This window comes from Ostrea edulis, chromosome 5 (genome assembly GCF_947568905.1).
Source record: "Ostrea edulis chromosome 5, xbOstEdul1.1, whole genome shotgun sequence".
In the NCBI taxonomy this organism is placed as follows: domain Eukaryota; kingdom Metazoa; phylum Mollusca; class Bivalvia; order Ostreida; family Ostreidae; genus Ostrea; species Ostrea edulis.
Window position 1 is genome coordinate 697,135 of NC_079168.1, and position 11,431 is coordinate 708,565.

General features: G+C 35.3%; 4 non-coding genes across 4 annotated transcripts; all 4 read left to right on the forward strand.

The window, feature by feature from the left end:
- Window positions 1–2,027: 2,027 nt before the first annotated feature.
- Window positions 2,028–2,100, forward strand: Trnak-uuu (transfer RNA lysine (anticodon UUU)). Its single transcript has one exon. It is a non-coding gene; the product is annotated as a tRNA-Lys (tRNA).
- A 1,600-nt stretch (window positions 2,101–3,700) lies between these two features.
- Window positions 3,701–3,773, forward strand: Trnaa-ugc (transfer RNA alanine (anticodon UGC)). The gene has a single exon. It is a non-coding gene; the product is annotated as a tRNA-Ala (tRNA).
- Window positions 3,774–5,116: 1,343 nt separating this feature from the next.
- On the forward strand, window positions 5,117–5,189 carry Trnar-ccu (transfer RNA arginine (anticodon CCU)). The gene has a single exon. It is a non-coding gene; the product is annotated as a tRNA-Arg (tRNA).
- Window positions 5,190–7,240: 2,051 nt separating this feature from the next.
- On the forward strand, window positions 7,241–7,313 carry Trnak-uuu (transfer RNA lysine (anticodon UUU)). Its single transcript has one exon. It is a non-coding gene; the product is annotated as a tRNA-Lys (tRNA).
- The last annotated feature ends 4,118 nt before the right edge of the window (window positions 7,314–11,431 follow it).

Below are 11,431 nucleotides of genomic sequence, written 5' to 3' on the forward strand. Positions count from 1 at the left end.
AATATTGTATTTCTGATAGGAATTACATGTGTATGAGATTGATCACTGTTCGTTATCTTCATTTTTTCATACTTCAAACTATGGTAAGTGACGTAAGCTGTGAAATCTCATCAAAGTATTCAACAGTTTGACTAAATTTTCACTGAAAAGACAAAATGAATCCTGAAAGTCTTGTATAGAGAAACATGACGCAAAGAGGGACTTACTCAAATGGGTGAACGCTCGCTTTGCAATGCACGAGGCACTGTGATCGATGACCGGGTTCTACAATACTTGTTCTTGTATTTCAAATTACAGTGTACATTGATATTATACATAATATTTATTTTCAATTGGTATTAAACAAACGATGCATGGTTATAATATTAATATCAGCATCATATATGTAGATATGATGAGCTAAATATGCTATATTTTAGAATTCTGGTCCTTTTTACCCATGTTATGATAAGTAGACGACTTGAAATGTAAACATCAAAATTAAACATCTCTGTTGATTCAGTGCGTATTTTTCAAAAAGTCCGATAATCCAAAATTTCAATTAAAAATGTTTTTTCTGGATCTTATTTACATCTTACAATTCATTATACTTTAACTTTCAAACTACACACACTTAAATACTATTATATTCATTACCCAAATAATTACCCTTCCATTCATTACATACTGTATGCATGCTTAAAGACGAGGAAACACTAATGAAGCATTCCAGAAATCAATTTCATTTCTGTAAATGAACAGCAACGCTTCTCGTTGGCATACATTTTCATGAAGTGTTGCAGTTCATACCCTCATGTATTCTCAAACTATGTGTACTTGACAAAGGCAATGCCTTCTACATGTAGTTGGAGAAAATGCATAAGGGAACACACAGATATTTTTGACAGAAAGATCTTAAACTTTGTATCAATGACGGAAAATAGCCACTTATAAAACTTTCATGTATATATAAAGAATTTAGCGAACACAAGGGATACTTCAACATACATAGGAAATATATTTTTGCATAAAATTGTCAGACAATTAAAGAGTAGATGGACAAAATATTGAAGAAATCCTTTATTTGTAAAATTGAAACTTAGTTGTAATTATCTTATATAAAAAAGAATTAGAAAATGCATGAAGATCCAATAAACACCTGAACATTTTACAACCTAGATAGTGTGAAAAACGAAGAGAACTATATCCAATTGTCATGTGCCTGTTCATTAACAAATATTAATGAATTCTTTGCTATAAAGATTTTCCGAGTACCAGCAGGGACATATGTCTCTCGTACTAAATTGCACGTTTACAATCCATGAAAATCAGTTGTTCATAATATTGTTCATGGACATTCATTGTTGTGAATTATCATAATACATCCAGAATATATAGACTCTAGGTATAATTTGTTTAAAAGTCATGTTCAGCTTATTCTGGCAAACAGAGTTATTTGGAATATATTCTTCCTCGAATATACATGTACTCATTTAGAAAAACCAATGAGGTAAATTAATATTGCTTCGATGGATATCTTGAAAAGTATTTGAAGCTTTATTGAAATGAATTCAAGGCAGTTTGACAATTCAATAATAATTTAAAATATCCAACAATAGACAGGTACTAAGCGTTACTTTTAATTCTAAAGAGGACAATGACATTTAATGTTCATTAATTTGTCCTCACAATTATACATATCTGTTTTCGATTCCTTTTTAGTTAATGCATGAAAATTGAAGATAAGGATCAGTAATCAATCTCATAACTCTTATAAGAAGTGCAACATAGAGAGTTGGACAAAAACATATCACTGGATACACCAGAGGTGGGATCAAGTGCTAGGAGAGGTAAGCATCCCCTGTCGATCGGTCACACCCGCCGTGAGCACTATATCTTGAGCGGACAAACGGATTAATAGGTAAAATGAGTATGCCAATTTTAAGTTCGGCGTAACACTCGGTATGATATTGATATCAATAAATCAGCGGAAGATTAAATACATGTATTAATATTTGTAATCTGGACACCGATGAAATGAAATAGAAGCCCGCGTAGCTCAGTCGGTAGAGCATCAGACTTTTAATCTGAGGGTCTTGGGTTCGAGTCCCAACGTGGGCGTTTATTTTTTAGCCGATTCGTAGTCATGTACCCAACACCGGTATACTTATACATTCCTGCCTGAAATGTATCCACATAATCTTAGTCCCATCTTCCAAGTTTCAGCTTTATGTTCTTAATTCGTTTCAATGAAACGAACATAAATCATTTACCATATAAAACAGCTGTATAGGATAGGAGGCGAAGCGTTCATGATTATTAATACATGAACATCAGTCACATAACCAATATATCAAAACACATTCTCAATACTCCATTGCTACTTCAACAACATGAATTGTCCAATTCTCCGAAGAACACAAACTATAAATAAATCATATTTATTACATTATCAATCAATGTCATATTCAAATTCCAAAAATAACCTTTATTGGGTAAGGGTGAATGGTAATTTATAAAACGAGAAATATCCTGCAAATCTGAGCCTTCCAATGGCACACTCACGTAAATACTGATCCTTTATAGATAACCCCAACACAAACTTCCCATTTCGCCACGTGTACAAACAATGCTAAGGTAACCATGATAAATACATCTATTTGCTACAAACTCGGTTACATTCTAGACACACTGTGTATTAATTGTGAAAATCGTCTCAACATTCTTGAAAAGATTTTTTAAAAGAATTTAGGTCCCATGGGGATTCGGGTTAGACGACGATTGTAGATTCTCAGTACCCGTTGCCTGTCGTAAGAGGCGACTAAATGGGTCCTTCGGATGAAAACTCAAAAACCGAGACCCCGTGTCACAGAAGGTGTGGCACTATAAAGATCCCTGCCTGATCAAAGACCATAAGTTCCAAGGACCAGCCTATATTTTGCAGCCCTTCGCCGGTAATGGTGACGTCTTCATATGAGTGGTAGACTCTGAAGACGGACGTTATACAATATACAATCAATTAATTAAATCAATTTAGCAAAATGTATGCTGTGAACTGTATAGGCAGGTAGTTCTAAAGAAGTATAACACGTTGGAAGTTGTGATATTTATAAATAAGAATAACTTCGTAGCTTTCAAGAAAAAATCACAATGTTTCATAAAATATATACATTTCTGTACATCACCTTTTCTGCAATTTTTGCATGAATAAAATAATGTATTTATTTTAATTCTAATTATTTAAAACACAACTTTTGATTATCTATTACTTATTATAAATCTTCGATGTGTTATATTCGCGAGAACATAATACTCGGTAAAGACCGGTATCGTGAAAATGCACATAAAACATGTTCTCACGAACAAAATATGAAATACAGTCTGCATATAAAACAAGTAATGTTTGGAAGTTTCCCTTTTGTAAAGTGTCAATTGAAACTTATTTTCCAGCATGATGCACGCTAAAGCAATGTTTTATTCAATGTTTAAAAAGAATTCAAGATTACAGAGGGTCTTTACATGGGAAATCTCTGAATGGAAATACCCAGTAAACACTAACAATCTGATAAAATTAACGCACACTGTAAATCAGTTTGTAATGTTGCAATTTTTACATGGTCACATTTTGTACAGAAATACTTGAAAACAGAGAAGTTCGATTTGTTTGTAATACGTATCTTTTAAGTTTTGATAAATTATGTCTAGCGCAGCAATCAAACAAGGGGGACTAGCTCAAATGGTAGAGCGCTCGCTTTGCATGTGAGAGGTACCGGGATCAATACCCGGGTTCTCCAATTTTTTTCTAACTTTTATGTTACAATTATACTACATATGTAATTTAGTTTACTCCAAACCCGCAACAATGAATGGTCCGAAAAAATTAATATGCTATAATGTGGTCCTTCTTCACCTATTGGCCATCAATTGCATCGACCTTTAAAGGTCAATATCTAAGGTAGCTGCAGAACTGTAGCTCTCTGAAAAAATATTTTGACATAACAGAGAGCTACAGATCCACCCTTTATAAAAACCTTCGATTTATGTTGCACCAAAAACAGCGCACGGTTGAGGCCTTATATCGTTGTATTCTTGAGTTGCTGTCTCATAAATTTAATATTTAAAAAAATTTAACATATTTTCCTACTATACTTGTGTCTAAACATACCTTCAAATATTCATTAAAGCCCCATATGACCTGAAAACTCCTAGCTTCAAATGATTTCGTTTGTTGACGTACACATGTTAGGTAACCGGTCAATTAGAATCCCGGTTAATTTCCATATTTCCACAATAACGTCTAGATCCCCACAAATATTTTAGCTAAATATTTTAAATAATCTATCATCCCGGTGCCTTTAAATAATAATCATTCAAATAGCTAAACTCACGGCAATTTTGTCTCCATCCCTGCCACACGAGTGTTAAGAACTTTTGTAGCATTTTCGTGAATCAAGAGCTTATTTTACCTTTCGAAAAACTATATTTTTTAATTTCTATTATAAGTTATTCGTATTGATAATAAATGAAGAGCGAATACATAACATATAATGAATTTTATGAGTAGATACCAACAACAACAGGGTTCGAATTGACCGGCTACCTAACATGAGTCCAGTCACACTGCCATGAGCCCTACATGTATATCCTGATCAGGTAAACGGAGTTATCCTTAGTCAAAATCGGTAAAAACAAAAATGATGTAATAAAGCGTACTTTCTAAATATATATATATATATATCATATAATATAGAGGATGTTGCCTAATACAATTTTACAACCTAGTTAGTGTAAGGAAGGAAGAAAACTATATTCGGTTGTTTTGGTCACGTTAATTAAAGAAATAATGAATTCTTTGCCATAATGATTTTCCGAGTACCAACAGCGAAAAATATCTCTGGTATTAATTGGCACATAAGCCATGAAAATCAGTTGTTCATAATGATATCGTTCATGGACATTGATCGTTGTGAATTATCGTAGTATTTCCAGAAGATTTAGGTATAGTTTGTATAAAAGCCATGTACAGGTCATATTGACAAAGAGTTATTTGGAATATGTTCCTTCTCTTTGTATATTTCAGATTTACAAAGACATTTAACCTTGTGATTCTTCTCCAGTCGAGGGAACTATATAAATAGCCCCCGTGGCCCAATGGATAAGGCACCGGCCTCCTAAGCCGGGGATTGCGGGTTCGAGTCCCGCCGGAGGTTGTATCTATTTTTCCGTCTTACTGACCAGTACAGTTTTTACCAACAATTTTCTTTTCTTTCTTTCTTTGTTTCCTCCAGATGGAGATTCTTACAAGTACAATGGTAGTGAATTAATCAAGACATGTGCAAAATAATATAAGGAATACAAGTAATTACAAATGGAAGAGAAGAAAAATACAAAAATACCTAAACAACAGGTCACAAGCATACAATATTTAGTTACAGTGTAACTCGAAGTTTGTTATAATACATTGCTGCTGCATCTCTTATAAAACGGAAGTTCAGAAGATGTATTTCTGGAATGTCAAAATCAGGCAAGTTTGAGATCATGCTTCTTGCGCCGAGGATAAATAAATACAAGTCATATTGGGACAGCTCACATAGGTCGGCAGCCAGAGAAACATCAAAGTCTTCAATTACAGTTTCCCATCAGGGATATAGGGTTGTTTCAGAACAGGTATTGGATACGTGCTCAAGCACATTCGTGAAAGGTCTCGGGCTCAATGAGCAAATTTCGTGTGGTACATCCAGAAGAGTTCACACTTTTACAATAAATTTGAATAGAAGAATCTCGTTATTATTGTGCTGAATATTCCACAACAGAGTTGGTAATCGGACAAAGTCAGGATCAGCACGCATGCGTTGTCGTCTGGAAACGGAATGGTAAGTGATGACATAGGATTAAACAGATCTTTTCCACTCTGATTTTGAGGAGAAGGCACCACTTTCAATATATCGAGTTAAAGCGGGGTACAAATTATATTTGGTCAATAGAGGCATGATGTCCTGAATAAATCCGCGATGTTTGACACAGGAGTTCATGATATACGACAATAGACGTGTGAGGAATATGAGCTTTTTGAGATAATTAGTGTCCAGTTTACAAAGACGTCCAACAAATTGCAGTTTCCTGATGTCAATCTCCACAGTAATGGGAAGTAGATCCGGGAGGCTTTCACACATATCCGCTCTGGTTTGCTGATGAAGACCATTGCGTGTTTTGCAATAAAATGTTGGAATGTATTGAGAGTTTCGACAACTTTTCGTCGTAGGTCGCACCAGAGTTCGCATCCATATAATACAGAAGGGAAAACTACCTTCTTAAATAGCTTGGATATAGTGATTGGGTTGAGCTATTCGGATGTTTTAGTGCAAAATGTGTCTGGCGTCCTTTCATGCAAGCATTCGAAGTTCTGCTACTGGGATCAAATGTGGAATTTAGTGAAATTCCCAAGTGCGTGTATTCATTGGAAGAGTGAATAACATTCTTGCCTAGGTGCCAAGATAATGTGTCCATATGATTTGCCCTTTTTGGATAAAAATATAGGACATTGGATTTGTTTGCATTGAATGTAAAACGCCATTTTGTTGAATACTCGTACATGTATATTTTGCGTCCAATTTTATGTAATCTATGCGAGGTGAGCGCAACACAACAAATGTCATTCGCAAGCCTTGGATTAGAGCTTGTGATACTGAAAATACCGATATTTGTACACAGATTTTAAATTTCGTGCAGCAAGTCGTCGATAAATACAAGGTAGAGAAAAGTTGACAAAACACCACCCTGTCTAACGCCTTGTAAAATTGGAAACCAGTCAGAATTGATTTGGTTAACAACGACAGAGAACGATGTGTTTACATGACAATCTTTTATTAGACTCCATATACATGTACGACCCGTGTCTGAATAAATGTATTTTCAACCTGTTGTACTAAAATCAGTGTCAGAGCATCCCCAATCACTGTGAACAATGACATCTTTCAGGGACTTTGATTTAAGTCTGTTACAGTGAAGATGGTCATTGTCTTTACAGCTAGTATTGAAGTCACCACCAATTAGAACATCACCATATGAAGAATAGTGATTAAACAGAGCTTCACCCGCCGTGAGCCCTATTTCTTGAGCAGCGAAACGGATTAATCCGCAGGTAAAATCAGTATGCTAAGTAAAGCCTTACACTCGGTTGATATTCATATCAATGAATTAGCGGAAGATTAGATACATGTATTATTATTTGTAATCTGGACACTGATAAAATGAAATAGCAGCCCGCGTAGCTCAGTCGGTAGAGCATCAGACTTTTAATCTGAGGGTCTTGGGTTCGAGTCCCAACGTGGGCGTTTAAATTTAGCCGATCCGTAGCGATGTACACGTCACCGGTATTCTTATACATTCCCGCCTGGAGTGTATCCAGACTTTTTGACATCATAGACAGTTGCTTCTTCAACAAAAACGGAAAACGGAAATATTCATATCTAGTGATCAGTCATTCAAAAACTTACTTTGTTAAACACCACTCTGATTCCACGCACAAGTACTCTGAAGTTCAAATAAAAAATATGCTAGAGTTCCTCATTGACAATATATTCGTGGTCTTTGGTGATCAGGTCTTCCAACAGTCTGTTGGAATTCCCATGGGCACGAATTGTGCTCCTTTGTTAGCTGACCTGTTTTTATATTCATATGAAGCAGAATTTATTCAAAAACTTCTACGTGAGAAGAAAAAAAAATCTCTCGCTGTGACCTTCAATTCGACTTTTAGATATATCGATGACGTTTTGTCTATTAACAATGATAGCTTTCATTCATATGTCGATTTCATATATCCCTGTGAGGTCGAAATAAAGGACACCACAGAGTCGTCCACTTCTGCTTCATACTTAGATATTTTATTGAAAGTAGACATTAACGGCAAACTGACAACTCAACTGTATGACAAACGGGATGATTTCAGCTTCTCCATCGTCAACTTCCCACATTGATGTAGCAATATTCCATTATCACCTGCATATGGTGTTTATATATCTCAACTGATTCGATATGCAAGAGCTTGTTCTGGGTATAGTCAGTTTTTAAATCGAGGTAAGCTACTGACAAACAAGTTGATGGTACAGGGATTTCAACAGTCTCTATTGAAGTCAGCATTTCGCAAATTCTATGGTCGTTATAACGATCTAGTTCGTCAATACAACCTCGCATTGGGTCAAATGCTGTCTGACGTGTTTCATACCGATTGTTAAGCCGTTCTTGGCACACTGATTTGACTGCGGATAACTTTGTTTACCTGATCAGGATATGGGACTCACGGCGGGTGTGACTGGTCAACAGGGATGCTTACTCCTCCTAGGCACCTGATCCCACCTCTGGTGTGTCCAGGGTTCCGTGTTTGCCCAACTATCTATTTTGTATTGCTTGTAGGATCGTTATAACGACCATAGAATTTGCGAAATGCTGACTTCAATCGAGATTATTGAAATCCCTGTACCATCAACTTGTTTGTCAGTAGCTTACCTCGATTTAAAAACTGACTATACCCAGAACATATAATATAGAGGTTGTTGCCTAGTACGAGTACCTCGTTTTTTAAAAATATCAACACCTAAATTCTTCACAAAACATGGCAAAGATATATTACACATACTGAAAAATATTTTTGAAAGATACGGAATTCAACAATTTAAGCGATTGAATATTGTTTACGTCCTTCTCGAGAATGGTTACGTCACCATTACCTATGAAGGGCTGCAAATTTAGACCTATGCTCAACACTTATGGCCTTTGATCATAGAGGGATCTTTATTGTGCCACACCTGCTGTGACACAGGGCCTCTGTGTTTGTGGTCTAATCCGAAGGACCGCCCCATTTAGTCGCCTCTTACGACAAGCAAAGGATACTGATAGTCCTGGTATTTGTTTGGATATATTCAATTCGTGAATATTAGCCTCCCAAGATTGCCTGGTTCCATTGAAGAAAGGGTGGTATTATCTGGAAATTGGGATAATAGATACGTAACTTGCCCTATATTTATTCCCTTAATGTTTTATTGCCTTTTGATTTGATAGGAATAATCTCTGCACATAATAAAAAAAAATATGGAGAAACTGAATCCCCCTGTGTACAACCTCTACCATTCTTGAGCCATCTTGACAAATTCCTACCTTAGTTAATAGTTACATGTATGTGTCCTCTCTTTCAGGGGGTGACATGTTTTTTTTGTTTTGTTTTTTTCACTTTCGTCTGTCCCACTGTCTGTCACAAAATCTTGTGAACGCTTAGCCTCCAATATACATGTAGCTTATCGGATAGACTTGAAACTTTGTACAATGCTTCATGGCCATTTATAGATGTGTATATTGTCGGGACAGGAGGCTCCAATTATTTTACTAAAAGTTATAGCGGATCTAAGAGGGGTGGAGGATATAAAATAGGTTGTGAAACTTCTCCTATATGGCTTAATGAATAGATTTGAAACTTTGTACAATGCTACAATGCCATTTGTAGATGTACATATTGTTAGAACAAGGGAATCCAATAATTTTCCTAAAAGTTATAGTGGATCTAAGAGGGTTGGAGGATGTAAAATAGCTTGTAAACATTTCTCCTCCTATATGGCTTACTGGATAGATTTGCAACTTTGTACAATGCTTCATTGCCATTTGTAGATGTGAATATTGTCGGTACAGGAGGATCCAATTATTTTCCTAAAAGCATGATTCAAAGATCTCACAACAAAATGTCCCAAATCTCTCCACTTTTTTTTTTTTAAATTCAGTGGTATATCCATCTCTTCCTGGACTTGTATTATTAAATCTTTAAGAGTGCAAGCTGCCTCATTATAACTAATATCACCCTCCAGTCTCACTTTTCTTCTACTGATGATTTTCTAGTGTTATCAAATACATTGTCATCTTCTTAGTTTTGTGAATCATCTTTTAAAGTTTTACTTTGGTATAAAGTTTCATAAACTTTCACATATACCCCCTGAAACTACACTCTGTGTAGTAAAACTTTCCCCTCCATCGGTTTCTATTCTTTGTATAATTGTACAGGTATAGTTCCTTTTTTTGCAAGTTACAAAAGTATTCCGTTGATATTTCACCGTCATTAATTCATTTAACCTTTGCTCTTATCATAGCATCGTTTGATTTTTCAATTCTTATAGCTTCAAATTCTTTATTAAATTCCTAAATGTGAGATGCACCTATTTCCCTTTATTTTTCCTCAAGACAGTGTATTCATTATTATTAACAAATAAAAAACACACAATTTTACAAACAAAAATGCAAGCAATGGCAATTGTGCGTGTTTATCGTTTTCTTTGTTGTTCCTAGTTTTTTCACAAAAGAGGAATGAGTTATCTTCATTGGTGACGTCTCCATGTGAGTGAAATATTCTTGAGAGGGACGTTAAACAATGTTGTCTATGTTTTCCTTTAATTCGGTAAGTGTAATTATAAAATTATAGTACATATCACTGATTGGTATATGCTTAATCCATGTTTTGTTTGTTTGATGTATTATATCCCCTTTGCCGTGAAATGGCTGAAATATTGCCAAAACAGCATAAAACCTTAATCAATCAATCAACCAATATTCATTATTTTTGTACTCTGGCTGCATTTGTTCTGTTTCTTTTTATTCTATTTTGATACAACGTTCATTAAAATTGTAGATGAATGAGATAACAACTAGAAACTGTTTTTATGAAAAACAAATGTATTTCCAGCTCTCCAAATTGGAAGTGCTCCAAATGAAACCTCCCCTTAATGTACTGCATGGTATGGAGGAGAAAGCATGAACAGGAACATAGAGATTATGAACTCCCATAAGCCACATAGGGGAAGTGTTCACAAACTATTTTACACCCTCCACTCCTCAGATCCACTATAACTTTAAGGACAACAATTGGATACTCCTGCCCATACAATATTGCACATCTGCAAATGGCATTGAAGTACTGTGCAGAATTTCAAATCTATCCGATAAGCGATATGGAGGAGAAGCGTTCAAAAACTATTTCAACATCGTCCACCCCTCTTAGATCCAATAAAACTTTTAGGAAAATAATTTCAATATCCTGTCCCGACAATATGCACATCTACAAACGGCAACGAAGCGTTGTACAAAGTTTCAAGTCTATCAGATAAGCCATATAGGAGAAGGGTTCACAAACTATTTTACATCCTCAACCCCTTTTATATTCACTATAACTTTAAGGAAAATAATTGATCCTCTTGTCCCACCAATATGCACATCTACAAATGGCAATGAAGCATTTTACAAAGTTTAAAGTCTATCCGATAAGCCATATAGGAGAAGAAGCGTTCAGAAGATCTTGTGCACCAACGTTATTTACGTCTTTTTTATCATTGTCCATTGGTCAAGAATATTTAGCGATGTGTTGAAGATTGGTTTTCACAAAACGTTGAAAAAACTTCTCAGCTTTGATGCTGTAACT